Source organism: Tursiops truncatus, chromosome 9, assembly GCF_011762595.2.
Source record: "Tursiops truncatus isolate mTurTru1 chromosome 9, mTurTru1.mat.Y, whole genome shotgun sequence".
NCBI lineage: Eukaryota > Metazoa > Chordata > Mammalia > Artiodactyla > Delphinidae > Tursiops > Tursiops truncatus.
In genome coordinates, this window is record NC_047042.1 from 14,807,590 (window position 1) to 14,830,954 (window position 23,365).

At 37.4% G+C, this 23,365-nt stretch overlaps 1 long non-coding RNA gene across 2 annotated transcripts in view; it reads left to right on the forward strand.

The window, feature by feature from the left end:
* LOC109550766 (uncharacterized) overlaps positions 1–23,365 on the forward strand; it is a 211,099-nt gene that overhangs the window by 119,547 nt on the left and 68,187 nt on the right. For both annotated transcript variants that reach the window (XR_012333878.1, XR_012333877.1), the window contains one exon: positions 18,907–18,992. This is a non-coding gene — a long non-coding RNA (uncharacterized lncRNA). The remainder of the gene's footprint in view (positions 1–18,906; positions 18,993–23,365) is intronic.

Consider the following 23,365-nt stretch of genomic DNA (forward strand, 5'->3'; position numbering starts at 1 on the left):
AGAAATTTTTTTCAAAAGTCCTATAACTATAGCTGATTATAGCAAGTTTGCAGGATACAAGTTAATATGCAAGAGTCAATTGTTTTCTTCTATACCAGGAATGAAGAATTGGAATTTGAAATTAAAAACACAATACTGTTTATGATAACACCCCCCAAAAATAAAACTTAAATAGAAATCTAAGAAAATATGTACAGAATCTCTATGCAGGAAAGTATAAAAGTCTGATGAAAGAAATCAAAGAAGATCTAAATAAATGTAAAGATAGTAACGGATTAAAAGACTCAATATTGTTAAGATGTTGATTCTTCTCAACTCAGTCTATATATTCATTGTAACCTCGATCAAAATCCAATCAATCTATTTTGTGGATATCAATGAGCTGATTCTAAAGTCTATATATGGATAAGCAAAAGACTCAGAATAGCCAACACAATATGGAAGAAGAACAAAGTCAGAGGACTGACACTACCCAACTTCAGGACTTATTACAAAGCTTAAGTAGTTAAGTCAGATGAAAGAGCAGACATAAATTAGACCCACACAGAGACAGTCAACTGATCTTTGACAAAAGAGTATAAGCAATTCAGTGGAGAAAGGATAATCTTTTCAACAACTGAACATCCACAAGCACAAATAAATAAATCTAGATACCGACCTTACACCTTTAACAAAAAATAACTAAAAATGTATTGTAGAGCTAAATATAAATCACAATACTATAAAACTTTTGGAAGAAAACATAGGGGGAAATCTCAGAGACCTTGGGTTTGATGATGAGTTTTGAAATACAATATAAAAACCACAATCTATGAAAGAAAATGTTGTCTATATTGAAATTTAAAACTTCTGCTCTGTGAAAGACACTCTTAAGAGAATCAAAAGACAAATCAAAGACAGGGAGAAAATATCTGTAAAACACATATCTGATAAAGGACTTATTTCCAAAATATACAATGAACTCTTAAAACTCAACTATAAGAAACAAACAACCCACTTAAGAAATGGGCAAAGGATCTGAACAAAGAACTCACCAAAGAAGACATACAAATGGCAAATATTTATGAAGAGATATTCAACATCATGGGTGATTAGGGAACTTCAAGTTAAAATGACAATGAAATACCACTACACATGTATTCGAAGCTAAAATTTAAACAGGCAATATCAAATACTGACAGTGCTGGTGAGAATGCAGAGCAAAAGGAATTCTCATTCCTTCCTGTTGGGAATGGAAAATGGGACAGCGGCTTTGGAAGGTAGTTTGGCAGTTTCATACAATGCTAAAAACAGTCTTACGATCCAGTTCAGCAATCACACTCCTAGGTATTTACCTAGGTTACACCCAGTTGAGTTGAAAACTTATGAACAGCATGCTTATGTTAATAGTAGCCTATTCATAATCACCAAAATCTGGAAGAAATCCTTCAATAGGTGAATGGATAAATAAACTGTAGTACATTTGTACAATGGAATATTATTCAGGAATAAAACAAAGTGAGCTACCAAGTAACAAAAAAGATAGGGAGACTGTATGATCCAATTATGTAACGTTCTGGAAAAGGCAAAACTGTAGAAGTAGTAGAATAAGCAGTAGTTGCTGAGGGTTCTGGGATAGGGTCAGGCACAAGGGGTTTTGTTTTGTTTTGTTTTGTTTTTCGGTACGCGGGCCTCTCACTGCTGTGGTCTCTCCCGTTGCGGAGCACAGGCTCCGGTCGCGCAGGTCCAGCGGCCACGGCTCACGGGCCCAGCCGCTCCGCGGCACGTGGGATCCTCCCGGACCGGAGCACGAACCCGCGTCTCCTGCATCGGCAGGCGGACTCTCAACCACTGCGCCACCAGGGAAGCCCAGGCACAAGGGATTTTTAAGGCAGTAAAACTTTTCTGTATTATACTGTAATGATGACACATGACTATGCATTTGTCAAAATCCATGGAACTTTATAGCACAAAGAGTGAACATTAATATATGCAATATTTAAAATAATCATTGAGATGGTTTGGGGATGCCAGTAAGGAATTCAGACTGTGACACGAACATCTAACTATATTCAAATACATAAAACAACCTCTCTGCAGGGGTTGAGGGGAAAGGGGCTGATCTAAATAACTTTGGTAATAAGTAGAGTCTGTAAGAGTAAAGGCAAAAGGAACTGCACATTAATAACTGTGTTCTAGTTGATACAACTGTTTCCCACTGCATTATGAGTTAATAATTCTGCTGCTATCCACGTATACTGGAATTGAACAATTGAGTAGATGGATAGCAGACAGTGGGAGAAAGCTTTTTCATTATTGGATGAGAGTTTACAGATGAGTAACTGGAAGAGGCGCAAATGAGCCATGTGATAATAGATTAGAACTGGAGATTTCAGAATAAACTCATGTTTAACTTAGTATAAATACAGATATTTACATATAGAAACACTTACATATATGTGTATATCAACAGGTTGGTATACATACATATATTTCTGTGCTCTGTCAGCTAAGAGACCCCCACAGAAATGATAATCCAGTAGCACAGCATACCTAGTACCCAGATCTTTTCTTATACCATCCTCCAGTAAAAGGAACCAGAGCTCCTTAGAGAAATGGCTGAACCTTGGATTGGGACAGGAAATACACAAGATAAGCCTGAAGCATTTTGTAGAGGCAGAAGTTAAGGAAGTGTTCAAATAAAGGGAAAAATACATTAAAACTTACACACATTGATGGGGACTATGTCAAAGGTACACAGGAGCTCACTGAAAGAGCTCCCAATGGCCAAAGTTGGAACAATTTGAGGAAAAGAATTAATAAAATAGGATTGTATTATAATTCAAAGTATAAAACAAATAATTCATTGTGTCTTGATACAAATATATGATTGAATAAACTAATAAGTTCAGGAGAAAAGACAGATCTCCCAGGTAGAAGAATTCCAAATATTATATGAAGGTACTCCGCCTTCAAGGAGGTAGAGTGTATCTACCCACTCCTTAGGTCTGGGTTGTACGTAGTGATTTCCTTCCAAATAGAATAGTATGCAAAGACGGGAGGGTAGTAACTTTACAGTGGAGAAACCTGACAAACGGTACCTCAACTAGGTAATCAAGGTCAACATAAACCAGCCAACAATCACACTGATAATAAGTACCCTTGATAAGATATGATAAAAATGGCACTTTACCTCTGGTGTTTTCCTCCCAAAAACCCATTACCTCAGTCTTACCGTGAGAAAAACATCAGAAAGATTCCAATAGTGTGTATCCTGCAAAATACCTGACCACTATTCCTCAAAACTGTCAGAATCATCAGAACAGGAAAAGTCTGAGAAACTGCCACAACCAAGAGATGCCTAAGGAGACATGCCAACTAAATGCAATGTGCTATGCTAGATGGGAACCTGGAACAGAAAAAGGCCATTAGGTATACACTAAGGAAATATGAATAGACTGTGGACAATACTTAATAGTAATGTATCAATATTTGTTCATTAATTATAACAAATGCACCATACTAATGCAAGATATTAATATAGGGAAAATCGGGCACAGAGTATATGGAAACTCTCTGTATTCTCTGCTCAATTTTTCTGTACGTCTAAAACTTTTCTAAAAATAAAATCTACTTAAAATGTTGTTGGCAGGATTCACCCAGAACCCAAGTAGACAGCTATTGTCCTGGGGCTTCCCTTCATTCACATCTTGGAGATTCCCTCTGCCTACTTCCAGTGTTGGATACCTGTGTCCTGGATCCTGTATCCTTCCTCTATCTTAATTTATTCCCTAATCTTGTTGAAGTTTATTGTCCAATAGCTTTCTTATAAAAAGTGCATGGAAGGTAAATGTTTCAAAATGTGTGTATTACAAAATATAATTATTCTACACTTACCCTCGATTGGCCATCTGGCTAGATATTGAATTCTAGGTTGGGGATCATTTGTTGTTACAATTTTGCAAGCATTTGTTCCTTGTCTTCTTACATCCAAGATTGTTGTTAAGGAGTTCAAAATCATCCTAATTCTGGGTCCTTTGAATTTGACCTCTTTTATCTCACTAGAAGATAGGGGTCTATTTAATCTGTTCCTGGTTGTTAGTATCAAATTGGAAGAAAAGCCTCCTCTAACTGGAATATTGTACGCTAATATTTCTGAAAAACCTAGATACTTTTGAGCTGAAATGTTTTGTCCTTTGTTAACAATTCTAACAGGGTTTTCCAACATCTGATAGGCCTGAGTCAGAGCTAGGACTGCTGAGTCTACAAAAGTCTATAGTGTAAGGCTGCAGGGGTTCTGCCTACCTGAGTGGACAAAGATCTATAATTTAAGCAGGAAAATCTTTGCATTCAGCAATAAATCAAAGGGCATGATTATTTTGTATAGGTGGATCTACAACCCACAGGTTGGGCCCATGCTAGATTTTTTCCATGAGGTCCAACAATCTTTAGAGGAATAATGATGATTACTACCACTATTTATTGGAGTACTGTATAAGAACTTATAGCTTCAGCATCCAGCCCCTTCAATTCTGAGTTTCATGCCCTGATATCATGGTAGGTCCTTACCATCCACCAAAATTGAAGAGCAGAGACAGAGCACAAGATACGTGGGTATGACATTGGTAGACTTCTTCATAGGGAAAATTAAAGAAGCATGAAGCTTAGAAATAGTTCCAGTTAACTATATCCAAAAGATTTTGTTTTGAATATGAGACTATCTCCATGCATTAACATGTTAGTTTTGGTTATGCCATCTTAGCAACTCCATTAACCTCATTTCTAAACTATAACCACAGTAGCAAGATTTAGGATGCATAAGCTGAACTTCAAAATGCTATATATGACATACTAATCTCAGAAGAAATTTTTTATAGATCAGATTTAGTTAGTACTATCTTGGTTGATGTATTGGATCTTGGGGATTTCTAAAGCTTTGGTAACAATTTCTATTTAATGGTCATTAGCTCTTTGCTCAAGGTATGATGCATCTAGTCTTTCAGTAATGCAGAATAGAAAATGATCATTCAACAGTTGCTGTAGAGTGGCTAGGGCAAGCAGTATGAAATGACTCCAATATATAAGATAATTTTACTGCAAAGATTGTGTTGAATAAACAAATTGCCAAGATAAATTAAGTCAATTTATAACAGATAACTTCAAGTTTTGTATAGTTTTAAAGTTAAAGTCTAGGGACGTATCTGCACCAAATCTAAAATTTTTACACATTTGTCTGTTGCTTAGTTTACTTTGTTCTATAGAGACAGAAATTGTATTTCATTTTGCTATATAATCCATTTTAAAAATCAACGTACATATAAATTTAGTAATATGGTATCCATTCTTTGTAAATGTTGTATACTGTTCTGATGAAGCAAGTGAAATTACTCCATCTTATTTTCAGCATTAACATCCTCCAAAAGGTATTTTATTTTAACTTCAAAATGCTTCACTTGCATGTGTGTGTGTGTGTGTGTGTGTGTGTGTGTGTGTGTGTGTTTTAATTTATAATTCTTTCATCCTAGATAGATGAGGTAATAGAAAATGAGGTATTGTCGTACTTTGGAAGACTGAGAAAGTATCTGAAGATTCATTTTGGGGCCACTAGAATTATTTTAAATTTAATGATAGATTTTAAATTGTTAAATTCAAGTGTCAAATGAGTATTTCTCAAAACAAGCCACTGGAATTTGCACATCTGTAGGACTAAAATAACCATAAGTTAAAATATTTTTTCCTTACTTTTGCTCAGATTTTTTTAATGAAAAAAATACTGCCTTTATTCACAGAAAAAAAAATGCATCGTGCTTTCTTTATGATAATTCTACAATAAGCATATTTTACTGTAAATTCTGGGTACATTCTATTCTTGAACCAATTTTAAATAAGACTACTTATCATAACTATCCACATTAATTCAATTTGCAGTGAGTTCAGATGTTTCCTAATGTTTTCCAAAATGTTCATTCCAGTTATAGACTCCTTTTGTCTTTGGGGTTTTCTGCATCACAATTTGTAGCAAACAGATCATTCAACATGAACAGCAGAATGAGACATCCTTTCCTGGTAATTGAAAAATCTCAGCACTAAGCGTCATTACATTACATTTTTATACTGTTATTTTCACTAGTCTCAGACCATGTGTAAAATCAAAACTTTAACACTGCATCTATATGCTTACCAAATGTGTTATGACTAATGAAACTCCCACAAACCAAGGTCTGACTTGCCAGATGAAAAACATATTTTGTTTAGTTTTTTGACATTGGAATTAAACATTATTAGTTTTCTAATATTAACTGGTGGCATTCAATATTTTTGATACCCCCTTCAGGCCTCTTCCTGTATGACTAGGGCTAGAAGCCCTGGGAGGGAACTTCCTAGACTCCCTTGCCAACAGGGGTTTGAATTTGTTCAGAGCTCCACCAATGACATACACTCTCACAAAGCAGAAAAAGCAGAAGCCATGTTCTTTTTCCTATGACAGTGGGTGGAGGTGTAGATTTCCCAGCCATGAATTTTTGCAGCAGATTCTGCTTTCTAATGCCATTCACCTTCCTGGATGCCATGAAGGAGTTCTGAAATCTGCAACAGATTTCTGCAGGTTGCTGACTCTAGATAACAGCAACTCTGTCTCTGTAGCACTAAATCTAAAATGAGTGACTTTTGCTACTTAAGGTGTTCAAAGGTTTTGTAAGCACCTAATTCTAACCTAGAGTAGTTTTTTTTCTTATTAAACTCTAACACAAATGAATATGAAAAAATACCAAGTACTGAGTGACATTTAGTGCCAGAGAAGTAGACCATCTAGAAAGGCAGATTGAGCTAAGGTAGAGAGAAGCTAGCAGAAAGCTAGAGTTTAGAGCTGAGAAAGCTCAGGAAAAGTTAGGATAATGAGCAAGGTCTGTCAACATTGGTCTCAGTAGAGGTGGTTAGTTCTCCATCCATTTATACTGTTTGCAGTATATGGGGAGCTCATGACTATAGAAAATAAATGCCAACTTATTCAGTGAATGGGAAAAATGCTTAGTTATCCTCCTACTTCCATTAGTTCCCAGCAGACTTATACTCAATAGGCCAGTCACATCCCCCCATCCATCTGGCAGCATTTGTCATTTAATAAGCAAGTCACTTAATCTGAAGATGATTCCCACCATCTAACCAGGGTGTTGTGATTAGTAAGTGATTTGTGATATGTAGATGTGCCCAGCAGAGAGCAGATCCAAAGCAAGGGTAAATTGCTCAGGAAAGCTAAGCAAATAAGCTAAGTAAGTTAGCCTGAGTAATGAATGCTGGCTTCTGTTGGGTATTCTACTGCTCTGTGGAACTAGGGAATCCAGATCTGACTCTTGTTACCACTTGCTATGCAGCAGGCAAGACATTTGAATAGTTTTAGCACTCAGAACTAAAATATCAACTTTTTACTTGCAACTAAATTTGACATGCAGTCTTGCTCACTTTATTCTTGTTCTTAGGCTGTCATGTTATTTATTTATTTTAAAAATATTGGACTAAGACAAAGTCAGTACATTGCAACCTATCTCTCCAGCTGAATGCACCCACAAAACCTGTACAGAATGCCTGGAGCAGCTATTTGAAGATTCTGAAATTAAAAAGTAACATACAGATTGGAGAAGACCAGAATTTGAAATACTACAGAACCAATAATGAGTTTAACATTTTTTCACTCCAGTATCCTCCAGCCTGGACTCAAGATAGCCTGAAACCCAGAAGCGGATATTGACACAGAAAGAGGGAGTTACAGAAGTCCTCTAGTTCTGGCTTGACATGTGAAAAGGATCTCCGAGTGCTTAGAGAGTGTGGAGAAAATCCCTTAATTTTTTTCTTTCTTTTTGTCTTATTGTTTGGTTTTCTTGCATCCCAACTCCATGGCAATAGCAATAGTGACAGCGGCACCAGAGGCCTACAGGTGACTTAAATTCTGAGGGAAGGGAGTGTTTCTCTCCAATCAGAGTATCTGTGGTTTCAAAAGAGTGGGATGAACTCTCATAGCTTTTTTATTCCTTGTTCTCCTACCTCTTGGCTGAAACCTGCATGTAGCTTTGGAAACTGTGCAGCAGAGTAGGGTAGATAAAACCCTGGATTTCTGTCCAGAGGACTGAAAGGGGAGCCACAGGGAACAAAAAGTAACAACAGATTATAGAGAAGGAGGTGCTTGGTTAAGTGACTCCTGTAAATTTGTTTATGAGCTCCTGGGCTCACTCCCAAGTTGCACATACATGGATCTGATCTTAAATAGCATGCTAACAGTTGTTCAGTTAAGAACTAAATGAAAAGATAGACAACTGCCCAGGTCCCAGACTGGCCAGGGGGTGGCACACATTCAAGACTGATCTAAATAGCTTTGCAAAAGCTTTAAAAATGGAACTGACATTGAAACTACCACCCACAGAAGTATAGTTGGACCTTGTGACATGACTCCAACTGATCAATTGCCTAATGAAACAAAATATCAACATTCTCCATAGAACTTAACTAAAACTGAGTTTTATAATATAATTTTCAAAATGTTAAGGATACACTCCAAAATTATTCAGCATGTGAAGAAACAAGAAAATCTCAGCCCACATGGGAAAAGACAATTAACAAATGCCAGTGCTGAGATGACACAGATGTTGGAACTGACAAACACTTTAACACAGATATTATAACAATGCTTCAGAAAGTAAGGACAAATACTGTTAGAATGAATGGAAAGATAAAAAATCTCAGAAAATAAATAGAAGATATAAAAGAAAAACCAAATGGAAATTTTAGAACTAAAAATATAATAAAATTTTAAAACTCACTGGGTGAACTCAAGTCAAATGGAAGTGACAGAGGAACAAGACAATGAACTTGAAAATAGAAAAATGGAATTATCCAGGTTGAACAAGGAGAAAAAATATTGAAAAGAAAAAAATTGGCAGACCTCAGGGACCTGAGTGACAAGACTGAAAAGTACACCATTTATGTTACTGAAGAACCAGAAAGAGAGGAGAAACCTTCAGTACAAAGAAACAGTTTCTGAAGAAAACGTATGTGAGGCAGATTTTCCATATTTGGTGAAATACATAAACATACAAATTCAAGAAGCTAAGCAAACTACAAACAGTATAAATAAAAAAATCCACACCCAGGCACAACATAATCAAATTTCTGTAAATTAAAGGCAAAGAAAATATCTTAAAAATAGCCATAGACAAATAGTTCCTCAATACAAAGAAACAAAAATTTGAATAATTGGATTTCTCATCAGAAACCACGGAGAAATCACAAAAGAAAATGGCACAACAATTTTCAGGAACTGAAAGAAAAAAAACTCAATCCAGAATTCTATATACAACAAAAATATCTTTCAGGAACAGAGATGAAGCAAGACGTCTCTGCTGAGAGAAAACTAAGAAAATTCCTTCCCAGCAGACCTACACTAAAAGAATTACTAAATAAAGTTCTTCAGAGAGAAAGAAAATAATATTAGAAGGAAACTTGGAAGTTCAGGAATGAAGGAAGAGCAACAGAAATGGTGAATATCTGGGTGCTTCTGATAGGCTATTTCCCTACCTTTGAATTAATTAAACTATGGTTGAGAGCAAAAATTATAATATTGTCTGATGGAGTTTTCAGTGTATGTAGATGCAATACATAAGACAACTACAACATAAAGGGAGAAGGATAAAACCTATATTATAATACTGTTTCTATTTTCCACTTGATGTGGTAAAATACTGACTTTAAGTAGACTGTGAAAAGTTAAGTATGTATACTATAAATCCTAGATTAGCCAATAAAACATTCTATGCAGAGACATAGTAAAAAGCACAATAGGTAAAATTTAATACCAAAAGAATATTCAAATAACCCAAAAGAAAGTAGACAAGAGGAAACAATAATTTGAGGGAAGAAAAAAGAGGTAACAAACAGAAAGTAAATAATAAAATGGTAGGCCTGAATCCCAAAATACCATCATTACATTAAATGTAAATGGTCTGGCATATACCCAGAGAAAACCGTAATTCAAAAAGACACATGCACCCCAATGTTCATTGCAGCACTGTTTACAATAGCCCGGTCATGGAAGCAACCTAAATGCCCATCGACAGACAAATGGATAAAGAAGATGTGGTACATATATACAGTGGAATATCACTCAGCCATAAAAAGGAACGAAATTGGGTCATTTGCAGAGACATGGATGGACCTAGAGACTGTCATACAGAGTGAAGCAAGTCAGAAAGAGAAAAACAAATACGTATATTAACGCATATATGTGGAATCTAGAAAAATGGTACAGATGAACTGGTTTGCAAGGCAGAAATAGAGACACAGATGTAGAGAACAAACGTATGGACACCAAGGGGGTAGCGGGGTTGGGGGTGGTGGTGGTGGGATGAATTGGGCGATTGGGATTGACATCTATACACTAATATGTATAAAATAGATAATAAATAAATGTAAATGGTCTGAACACAAATTAAAAGATAGAGATTGTCAAAGTGGATAAAAATATATGACTCGGCTATACACTGTCTTTAAGAAACTCACTTCAAATATAATTATATAGGTAAGTTAAAGGTAAAATATGGAAAAATATATAACATAAACAATCCTATCTTTAACAGGAAGATATTGTATCTAGAGAACAATAGCCTTCCAAATGCCTGGGGATAAGATGGAGATGGCAGGAGCTCCAGATGTTAAGCGGTTAGGGAGGGCCACGGTGAAAGCTGGGATCCCGTAAAACTGTGAACCACCCTGTTATGCTCCCAATACATGGTCATATGAGGCTGGAAGCTGGCTGATATAGATGGTTTAGCCATGGTCTCCCAATAGGGTAAGCCAATTTGGACTTATTCCCACCACTTTATATTTCTAGAAAACTTCCTCTCTGAAAATTAAACATCCTTTTTTTTTAACCTTTTAAAAACTAGCACATATGTCCATGGAAAAAATGCTACAGCACCCAGATTCCTTTATCCTAGCCACCCTGGAGCCTATTATGTCTGTCAAAGGCATTTCATTTTAATATGCTCTCCCTCTGCAGAGGCTGCCTCTTTCCTGAAGTTTGTTGTTGCCATGCATTTGACTTCATTCCGCTTAGTCTTTTTCATGCTCATATTTACACCTCTATCTTCCAAGGAGAGAGGCTACCTTGACTTAATGAGAGAGGATGGTATCCTCTTCTGTCCTTCTCCTCTTGCTCCCCAGAGGGTCTTAACCTGGTTCTTGCCTGATTCAAGATGTTAGGAATGATAGGCATTTTAAGTAGTTTTGGATAGAAGATGTAGGTAACAGCTATGTGAACCATCTATTCTCACAGGGCAACTATCCCTGAAAGCATTAGAATTAAAACACAAAACAAGCCTCCTGGGGAGGAGGAGAGATACCTCAGCAAGAATATTTCTAGTTCTGACACTCTTCACAAGATCCAGAAGCCTGGAAACACAGTCTAGGTTTACTGAGGATAAAAGAATGGGCAACTACCAAGAAACCATGACACTTAAGAAATGCTTTTGTGCACAGGGAACTCTGCTCAGTATAATGTAATAACCCAAATGGGAACAGAATTTTAAAATGAATAGATACATGTATATGTATAACTGAGTCACTTTGCTGCATACCTGAAACTATCACAACATTGTTAATCAACTATACTCCAATATAAGATAAAAAGTTAAAAAAAAATTTCTTCCTTCCAAAAGAAGGGACTTAGCATTAGAGAGCATCATGTTCTGTGATGTCAAAGCTGAAGAAAAGACAGAGCAGATCTTAGATCAAGGCCACCTGGATACTTCTGCTTGTTGTCTGTTTCACCCCGGACAGCATGCCCCACCTGACCTCAGAATTGAAAGCTTTACCCCCTTTAAGTAACAACACAGGTTCATGTGTATTCCTTGTATTATGCCGTATTTTTGTAAGTAAAATAAATAAAAGAAAAACAGTGAAAGAAAGAAATGCTTCTGCTAGAGATCTGACCACCTGTTAGGAGTTAAGATTTGAGCTTGAAATGAAATTTTGTCAGAGATGTTGGTAGAAATCATAGTGACGAAAAACTAACATGAAAACTAACTAACAACAACAACAACAAAAAAACAGCATTAGCATGGACTATTCAACAACAGTTTTGCTAAAAGCGTTGGTTATTTAGCTGTGGAAAGTTAACTACCTGCTGCTTATAGCTATTTGTACCAATATTACCCTGATTAGAGCCTCCAGACTCCTGTCATGTCTTAAGCTCCTGGCCTGAATTTTTGCAATTGTAGGGCTGGATATTTGGAAGGGAATGAGGGAGAAGGTCATGGGCTGTACACATGATCTCAAAAGTAGTCTTCTTAAGAACTTATTAATTCCTTGCTCAATATCCCACTGACTTCCCAATGAACTCGAGAGAAAGACTACATTCTTTAAACTGGAGTTGCCCCAAAGCAAACTGGTTTCAATGTCCTTTGAGGAGGTCTTGCTCATTTGGAACGTCATTCTCTGTTTATCCTGCTGTTCCCCCCAGTTAAGAGAATCTGATTTTCATTTGCCATTCTCCAAATCTTATCCATTCTGCTTCTTTGAAAAGTTGGTCTCTACACTGGGTCACAATAATTTTTCTTTCTTATTTTTTATAGCACTGATATATATCTGCCAAAATAAGAGGCACAGGCTGTCTAAGGTTAATTACCTATTGCCTTTGTATATCTTGGGTCTACAAGTGGATTTTAAATCCTTAGAAGCCATGGACTCTGGCTTACATTTGTTTTCCTCTTACTAAAGCAAAAGAGTTGAAATTTATCTTGACAAAGTTCAAAAGCAAATTTCAGCTTATTTGTGAATACTTTTCTAGCCCATTAATCATAGTTTCTCTTTGCATATGCACATTTATGCTACTGGCATGCTTATACCTTAATCAAAACACATGTTCCATGTGCAGTGTAAAAGCAATGATTTTCTTGTTATAACATGGAAAGTTGACACTATGGCAGTATCATGGCTAACATCTGTTTTAAATGGGAAATTACAAGTATAGATAACGACTCTTGGTGAATAGACTTTTTATTATTAACAGATGTTACTCCTCTCAGTAATTGGCAATAAAATTTTCTGTATTTCTGTAGGCACTTTAGGTGACAGATAATATGCTGAATACTTTGCTGCCTGACTTGCATCAGATTTGTGTTGCTACTTTGCGGTGTGCACTGATTGTGATTAGATCCAGTTTTTGGTAGAAATATGTAAAGAGTAAAAAGCCACCTTCCCCTCAATGCTATCCCCAGAGGTAACCACTATGAACAGTTTAGTACAGGGGCTGGTAAACTACAGCCTGTCACCTGCTTTTGTAAATAAATTTTATTGGAACACAGCCATACCCCTTCATTTATGTATTGTCTAGGGCTGCTTTTGCACTACAACAGTGAAATTAAGTAGTTATAGCAGAGATTGTATGGCCAACAAAACCTAAAATATTTACTATCTGGCCCTTTACAGAAAAAGTTTACTGACTCCTAATTTAATATGGCATATACACTTCCAGATTTTCTACATATGTACAAGTGTACATATGCTTTTTAAAAATCTCAGTGACATGTTACATGCATACAAAAAAATGCACAAATCTAATTGTGCAGCTTGATGAATTTTCACAAAGTCAATATCCCCAAGTACCCAGCACTCAGTTCAAGAAGTAGAACATTACCAGCACCTCAAGTCTCTCTCATGAGAGAGACTTTTGAGTCTCTCTTTATGCTTAAAGAGAAATCTTGTAATCTTAAAGGAGTTATCTATAAAAAATCTAAAAAGTCTATAAAAAACTCTAAAAAGTTTCTATCTTGGCCATTTTGGCATAGAATAGTTGGGATTCCAGCTCATTTTCTGTCACTACCATCTCTTAAAGGTAACCTTATCCTGCTCTCTAACCCTGTAGGTAATTTTGTCTGTTTTTTAAGTTACGTAAAGTGGACTATACATTATGTGTTCTGTGCCTGGCTTCTTTTGCTCAACATTATGTTTTAAGAATCAGCCATATTGTTGCATATGGCAACAGTGTTCGTTCCCATTACCGAAAGTATTTCACTAGGTAAATATGCCAGCCTTTACTTATTCATCCTACTATGAGCGGACATTTGTGGCATTTTCAGTTTGGGGCTGTTTTAAATAATGCATAAATGAACATTTTAACATGTCTTTTGGTGAACATATGCAGGCATTTCTCACACGTGCTTTTTCGAAACTTGAATGTAGATCATGCTCTGTAACAACTTTCCAAGTAGAGCTGCCTTATTTTATTACAACTGTATAGTATTCAACTGTATGATGTTCTATACCATATTTTCCTGCTGTTGGTCAGTCAGGCATGTGGCAGAGACTGATGGATATTCCCTGAAATCCATTCTCCCTTTCTGCTATGGTAATCGTACCTCCACACTTTAAGCTAGGCACATGGCTGCCCAGAATAAAGTCTGTATTTTCCAGTCTCCCTTGAAGCTAGGTGTAATCATATGACTAAGTTCTGAACAGTAGAATGTATGTAGAATATCACATAGCAGATTCCAAGATTCTTCCCAAGAGACAGGATGACTACACCCTCTGCCTTTTTACCTCCCTTCTTCCATCCTGCTGCCTATAAGCACATGCTTGTATCTTGAAGTTGAGGCCCACACAGTGGAACCACAAGACATACGGAGCCTGGGCCTTGATTGATCAAGTTTCATACCTACCCTAGACTGCCTATCTGGAATTTTATATGAAGAAGAAATTATCCATCTTATTTGAGCTACATTTTTTTTCTGCCACTCATAACTGAAATGAATTATGACTAATACAAGTTAGTTTCTAAATTTTGTTATTACACACTATATGGCAGTGAACATCTTTCCATACATCTTTATGTGTCTACTTTGCAGAAAAAAATTACTACAGGTGGAATTGTTGGGTCAAAAAGTAAGAACATTTTAAACTGTAGATACTGCCAAATGTTCTTCTAAATGTTGTACCAATTACATTACCACTTATATTATGAGTGACATTTCCTCCTTAAATACACTGGATGTCAATTTGCCAAACCTCTTCTTTTTTTTTTTTTTTTCTTTCTTCTCCTTGCGGTACGCGTGCCTCTCACCGCTACGGGATCCCGCTGCGGAGCACAGGCTCCGGACGCGCAGGCTCAGCGTCCATGGCTCACGGGCCCAGCCGCTCCACAGCATGTGGGATCCTCCCGGACCGGGGCACGAACCCATGTCCCCTGCATCGGCAGGCGGACTCTCAACCACTGCGCCACCAGGGAAGACCCCGCCAAACCTCTTTTATTAAAAAAATGAATTAAAAAAAATCAAAAGACCAAACCCTACTTTTCTTTTCCATGCCTTTGTTAAGGGAAGTTGAGCAAATTTTCATTTAATACTTTTAAAAAAATGAGGGGGACACGGGTTCGTGCCCCGGTCCGGGAAGATCCCACATGCCGCGGAGCGGCTGGGCCCGTGAGCCATGGCCGCTCAGCCTGCGCATCCGGAGCCTGTGCTCCGCAACGGGAGAGGCCACAACAGTGAGAAGCCCGCGTACAGCAAAAAAAAAAAAAAAAAAGAAAGAGATGTAATTGACATATAACATTGTATTCATTTTAGGTGTAGAATTAATATGTTATATGTTTATATATGATATAACATAATATTACATATATATTCCAAAACGATTACCACATTAAGTTTAGTTAATATCCATCACCACACACAGTTACAAAATTCTTTCCTTGTGATGAGAAGTGAGTTTTGTGTTATCTTTTATCTGTCCCCTTAGATTATTATTTTTTCATTTTCTGAAAATCATATCAAGTGGCAAATAATTTATGTCCAATTCTAACATTCAATATACCTTAATTTTTCTTGTCATATTGTGTTGGGAATAAAACTAGAACAGTATTGGATAATAGTGAAAGAAGTCATACTTTTTCTCTCACCAATGGGAATTCTTTTAGTAATTCACCATTAAGTATGACGTTTAAAATAGGCTTTTAACCAATTTTTAAAATCAAATTAAGATCAAGTTTTTAAATGTTTAGTCTCATTTTAATACATTACTTTTAAAATATAAACAAACAGTAGTTTGTCTTTAGTAGTAACAGGAGAATTTCTTGCACTTAAGGTTGCTAAGTAAGAGAAGAGACCTTTAAAACACCTGAAGGTGAGAGAACGCTTTTATTGGCTCTGAGTCTTAGAATGCTTGGTGAGTGACCTAATTTCAGGATGCTTTAGTTTTGAGATCCAGCAGGAAATAATTCTGGATTGTACACCCTCTGTAAAATTTACCATCTCTGTTTTGGGAGAGAGGGCTTAAATTACAGTATTGTTTGACAGCAGTTTTACTATATGAAGGATATCTTTAAAATAAACCTAAGACCTGGCTGAAGCATGTTAACAATACATTATTTCTTAGTTTAGCGTGAGACCATCCAAAACTAAATCATCCACATTATGTCAGACATCTTATTATTAGCCCTGTTACCCAGAAGACTTAGTCAACCTCGTTTCCTTTCCCCCTATAGCCCACATTCAGAATGTCATCAAGTTCTCTTATTATTTTCTTTACTCCACTACTACCACCTTAATTAAAGCTTTCAGGTCTTGACGAGTCTGGCCACAAAGACCAATTAAAATAGTGTAGAAAATAGACATAAGCTCCCATGTCTGGCATCTGGAACCGAAATCTAATTCAAAAGGCCCATTATAATGCTACCAATTGGTAGAGTGTTTAGACCATCTTGAAAGAGCCTAACCCAAGTCTTGAGACAGAAATTGGAAATGATTATACTGGGATATACTGTATAACTCAGTAGTCTAGAAAACTCTGCCACAGAAAGAAATGTGACTTGGAAATTGCTTCACAGTCATAAAGAATATATTTGGCCACTCTGAGGGATGTTCCAGGCAATAGTATGAGTCTTACCCTAGCTACATAACCCTTTCAGGTCAGAAGAAAGGTCAAAAAACTGGCCAGAGTTCAGAATGGAAATGCTTTTGAGATTTGTGAGAAAGAGAATTCAGATCTAAAATCTGCAAGAACAGACCTTAGACATTCTGGCCATAATTCACTTGTTATTGATACCATATGATTGCAATGACATTCAATGGTGTAAGGGCAATACTTGCTGCCAAGACAAAAAACCTTGTATGATATGAACCTTTCTACTTTTGGCCACACATGTAACAAAGACGTAATTTTGGTTATTTTCATTTTTTTGTCCCCCCCAAAGGCCTTGTTGTTCCTCTCTTTAATCTCCAACTATTCTATGCCAAATGGCCAAGATAGAAACTTTTTAGATTTTTTTATAGACTAACTCCTTTAAGATTACAAGATGAGAAGAAACAAATTGGCCTCTGATGGATCCCACAGGTGAAACTTTCCTTCTTTCTCTTTTCTAAGGAGTACCACCAGAATGCAATCTTAAAGTTCTAATGTGGTTGAGAGACTAGTGTATAGAATGCTTTCTGCTGATTCTATGGGGGACCCCTCGTAAACAAGCTCAATCCTTTGCAGACGTAGTAAATGCTTTCCGCCCCTCTCCCGGAAGATGGAGGTGTAAGACTCACTTGCTAAGGAATAAATAAAGTACTTAGAATTGTCCAGTTGCAATGATTTATTGAATTCAATTAGTTGAAACAAGCAACTCCTGGCACTTGCACTTATGCCAGCAATTGGCTTATTCCTTGATGCGAATGTTTTGGCTTTGTTTGGTGAACTGGTGGTCAAAATGATCCTTGCTTCTTATTCAAATTGTTTCTTATCCTTCTGAGAGCCACAACCATCTGGCTGGCTCATTTCATTTTTGTCAGAAGGATCATAAATCTTGAAGTGTATCAGTTTAAGCACAAAACTAGGAGATGAAATGGGGAAAAATGAAGGTGGTCCACAGTTGGACTATCAAGTTGGCTGTATAGAATTTAGATGGGTCTCTCCCAGAATTAACTATTTAGCTACAAAGGATAAGGCGATTTCCACATCTTGGCAGTATTTCATAAGGGTGGGAAATTATCCCATCACATTTTATTACAGTTTGGGGGCTACTTCCAAAGAGGTTGCTAATGCAGCACTTTAACAAGAAGTAATATGCTGCCAGTGTCCTTTATATGGATGAGATAAGGAGAACAATTAATGCATAACAGCCTCTTCTCACTAGTGTCCAAGGACATGAAATCTGGGCGGCACCCCAGACCCTTCCCTCTCCCAGCCACATCTAATCAACCAACTTGTCCTTATTGACCACACAAGTTACCATATGTGTTGTATAAATGTTAGAATGTATAGACAAGAAAAGATAAATTCACTTATCTCACCACTCAGTTTTAAGTATTTCAAGTATTTCTGTTCCAGTTACTATTGTTGCATTACAAACCACCCCAAACTCAGGGCATACAATTTTATAAAAACAACGACAATTGTAGTCACAGATTTTGTGGGTCAGAAATTTAGTCTGAACCCAGGGCAGACTGCTTATATCTCTTTTAACAGGTGTGGGGTATTAGCTGGAGAGATTCAAAGACTGAGATGAGGGCAGGGATCATTTGAATGTATCTTTACTCATATGTCTGGCAGATGACACCAGTTACTGGCTGGGCTACTGGCCAAATTATTCATGGCCTCTGCCTGTGGGCTAGCTTGGGCATCCTTACAGCATACATAGCAGCTGAGTTCTACGAATAAGTGTCCTAAGAAGGCAAGGCAAAAATGCAAGGTGTTCTTATTATTTAGCCTCAGAAGGCCTGTGGCATCACTTCTGTTATACTCTGTTGTTCAAGATAGTCACAGACGTTTGCTTGATTCTATGGGTTTTCCTTTGGGGACTCAGAATAATAAGACAGAAAATGTCTCTTTATAGTCACCTCTTATTCTTTAGAGGATGTTTTATGGTAAATACAAAGACAAACTCAGTGATATTGTCCTATTTCCTAGAAACCAAAAGACAGACTGTGAAGGAGGCACTGACATCTCACTGTAGCAGTACCAAGGAGACGGATACCCCTGAGTAAATAATCAAGGTGAGATGACTGTTCCCAGACTCTGATTTGGGAGATGACAGGTAAAACATCAGGCAGAAGGGTCTGTGTTGCTGTCATCTACAAAGCAACAAGTTTGAGAAGTCTAATCACTTGTTTCCCACTTGGAAGTTCAGCAGTTACTCTCACAGGCCTCAGTGTATTTGGAGAGCAAGTCTTGCGGGGAGCTCAGGGAAACAAAAGGGACAGCTCTTCAAATCTACCCTACTGGGGTATCGCTCAGACATGACACCCCGAAGGTCCAGTTTTAACAACGGAGCTGAGTCTTCCTATAGAACTAACTTCCTGCAGAAATTATGAACAGCAGCCGCAACCACAACAAGAACAAAGCAGGATTTCCTAATCCTGCAGCAGGGCTCAGGAAAACCTGTTACCCCCAGAGGATTAATAGAGATGAAATTACAAAATGTAAGTAGAGGTGCCTAGGCCAACTAGGTAGATGGTTACAATTATGTTACAACTGTGTTGGGTGAAAACTACACATGTGATTCTGTGAGGTCCTTGAGTGGTTAAGTGATGAATAAGGCAATAGTAATCCTAGAGGAAAATTTGGACCAGTGAATGTCAGATGGATTAGAGACACCGAAGATAAAAAGAGAAGCCGGAAAATTATCCTAGTCGCAATCAGGTCATCCTTGCTTTACATGGTTACAATAATAAACAGATTGCAATTATCACAGTTTAGTTAAATGACACCAGTTCCTTAACAACACAGTTCTCATTTCAGTTACCATAATATATTAGCTGTGAATAACTGCATAAAGTAGAAACTTCACTGCTAGATCTTCAATTTGCATATCACTACAGAAATAACAGATGCACATCATAATCAGTGACCAGTCATGTCACTTTCTGCAAAGTCTATTGGTGATTGGCCACCACACATCTGTTACTCGTTTCACACACAGACAGCAAAGCCTGTAGTTGTGTTGCCTCCTTGTCTTCCAATGATAAACCTGCATAACATTTGAAAAATGGATGACCAAAGAGGAAATTGGATAAGAGTTGAAGTGCAGCAAAGTAACAAAAATTAATAAAGCTGCAAGTGAAATTCAAATTGAACGTAAATGGAGTTATAGAAGAAATAGCTGTCTGTGGGAATGTTGACACTGTCACTGTCTGAGAGACTACAGTGTGCAGCCAGAGAAAGTCGGTGAAGGCAAACTTAGTGACACAAATGAGGAAGATGATTGTGGTGAAAAGGATGAAGATGTCTCAGAAGAAGGCACACTAGCAAAAAAACAAACAAAAAAAAATCTTCACATTAAAGAAACTATCAGAGTTTCTTTAATGTATTTCATGTATTTAATGTATTTAATGTATTTCATGACATTGAAAGCACAAAGGACGAAGGATAAGTAGTCAGAAGCCAATGCAATTTTTTTAATAGATCTTTATTGGAGTGTAATTGCTTCATAATACTGTGTTAGTTTCTGTTGTACAACAAAGCGAATCAGCCATATGCACATACCTGTCCCTGTATCCCCTCCCCCTTCAGCCTCCCTCTCCTCCTCCCTATCCCACCCCTGTAGGTCATCGCAAAGCACCCAGCTGATCTCCCTGTGCTGTGACAACTCACCAAAGCATAATAAAGATGCTCACTCCACACTGTATGTAATACGATAAGAGGAGGGCAAGCACTGTTCAAACTGCTCTTGATAAGATTTCTACAAAGAAAAAACCTCTTTACTGCTCAGTGCTTCAAATGTTTCAAATTACAGTATACGTATTAACTCTGAGTTTTATAATTTTCAGTTTCCCTATATGCTTATAACCTACAGTAAAAGAGTTTTTAATGTGTTGATAAAATTTTTTTAAAGGTCCCAGAACAACTATAATTTTCCCCCTTTGAGTGATGAGATTGCTTTGCATGGTTTCTGTTTGCAGTCATTTTTATGGGTCTCTCACTGCCATGCAAAGCAAAGACTACCCGTATATCAGAGCTAGGGTGGTGGCAGTGGGAAGGGAAACAAAATGGTAGATATGAAATGTAGCAAACTGTAAGGGCCATGATGGAGTGGTTGTGAAGAACGATGTTGGAGATTATGGTGGGTGTGTTTAATAGCAATCAAAAATAAGCACAATGTTATTAGAAGAAGAAAATTGGGAAGAAAATCTTTGTGTGGAGACAGACTCTATGAGAGGCTTGGTTTAGAAAAAGAGTTGTGAGCTTGGGAAACAGTATAATTATTTAGGAAAGATTCAGTTATGTGAAATATCAGATGTGACAGTGCACCAAGATTTGACAATTTGTGATACAATTGGGAGGACAGGCATATGAACTATTGTTGGTACAAGTAGAAGGAATACACCTCATTCCCATACCATTTTGTACACCAGTTACAATTTATTAGTGGGACTAATTTATTTTTTAAAGTCTACCTTTAAAAACAAAGTAGAAAAAAAAAAGAAAGAGAAAGAAAAAAAAGAGAAAAAACACCAAAGTAGAAGACCTGGCTGGTTTGGGCATGATTTTTCTTTTAAGACAAGTTTTTTAAAAAGATATCCTTATTGAGAATTTACCTTTGGTGACAAATGTCACCTTTCTGCATCTTACAGAGATATTATTTCAGAATTAAGGCTGACAAAGGCAAATTAGAAGAGGAGGAATGCATGTCAGGATATCCTAGGGGTCAGAGAAAGGAAGAACTCATTCTAGGGGAGGAGTTATGAAGAAGAGGAATCAGCCCGCTGAGATAGAAGATTCTGCCCAGCAGGAGGAAACTGGAACTGATAGATTTCTATCCTTCCAGAGCTTCAACCAGGAAGGCTGTTGTTTTGTTGGGTGAAGAACAGTCATCATTCACCATAGTTTGTTGACATGATTTATTAAGTTGAATCAAGTACAGAAAAGAAAAGTTATTTATGATAGGCCAGATTCCATGAGTGGGAATTTCTTGGAGTCAAATAGTAGAGAATACGCCCCAGTGTTAAAGACTTTCCAGAGGCCTCTTCCACTCCGCTTTCCGCCCCTCCCTAGGTCACTCGCCAAAGAAATACTTTGCTGGACACTGAAGTGGCCACAGCTGTGGTCATAAGAAAACATCAGGGTATGAAATGAATCATTCTCTCTTTCAGTTAACTTTTCTTTGGAGTATGCAGGCAGGGTAAAGAACAGGTGCTGGTTAAGGCAATAAACGTCATTAAAGTGTTTGGAAATGCTGCCAGTTTCCATGAACAAAAGCTTGCCAAAGAGCTGTAATTATTTGTTAGGTCAATGAACTAAGATTTTCCTTGTATCGGTATGAAGCAAAAATGTCATTAATGCTTTAGGGGACTATAATGAGTCTGGAAGAGGTTGACTTGATCCTCCCCTTCCGCAGTCCTCTATCAGATCACCCGGTGATCTTCCTCAATCATCCAGACTCCTGGAGGGCTGAAGCGGGGCCAGCGACTGACTCGCTGACCAGCCATGCAGGGCCTCTGGTTGTCCTCCACCCAAACTGGCAAGGTCTTCTATGACTTATGTAGGCTTATCCCCAGATGAGGATCACCACCTCCCTAACCTTCCACCAAAAAAAAAGCCTAAGGTCAGTCCTCTATTCTGGCTGTGAAAAAGGAGAGATTAACTATAGTCTTTTATTCTATCAGTGTAAATCTGCAACTTCCTTGCAGGTGTCCCAAAACATCCAGTATTGCAAGTAAGGAGAGAGGTCCTTCAATCATAACAGAATCCCAGTTTTGCTCGTGAAAAAAGGAGAGAGGACAGGCTCACAGATAATATAGGTGCTTGGACTCATATGTTGTCCCCAAAGTTGGAGTTGTCTTCTAATTCTAAAGGGCTAGCTTTAGTGACCCTTTTGTCATAGATGCCCTCTCTAAGGGACCTGACAATAAAGTACAATGTTTTAAACTTGTACTGTATCCAGGATGTGTGTGTGTGTGTATGTGTGTGTGTGTGTATTATTTAAATCCCACCACCTATAAAGTAGGTATTATTTTCATTGCACAAATATGATAAATGAGACTTTATGATTTTCTCAAGAATACTAATTTAAGCTTGCCTGACTACCAAGAGTTCCAGGCAATAAGAATTCATTTCCCTATCTTTCTCTCGTAAGCAAGCATTGTCTAGTGATGTACTGATCATGCTGTTCTTTGAGCCCTTCCTCATGAGATTCTAAAAATCTGCTTCTAACCGTATCCTGAGCTTTTCACCCACAACAACTGCAGTGATCACCTCCCCATTTCAGCCCATCTAATGTAAGTCATACATAATCTTTCACGAAAATAAATGCCTAGCTGCAAATAATTCCCTTCAATTGATTTGTAGATTAACGTTAACATCACGCAAAGTTCAGGTTTTTTTAGTAATTAGACCCAGTGCTCATACAGTTCTCTTCATCTATTTTAAT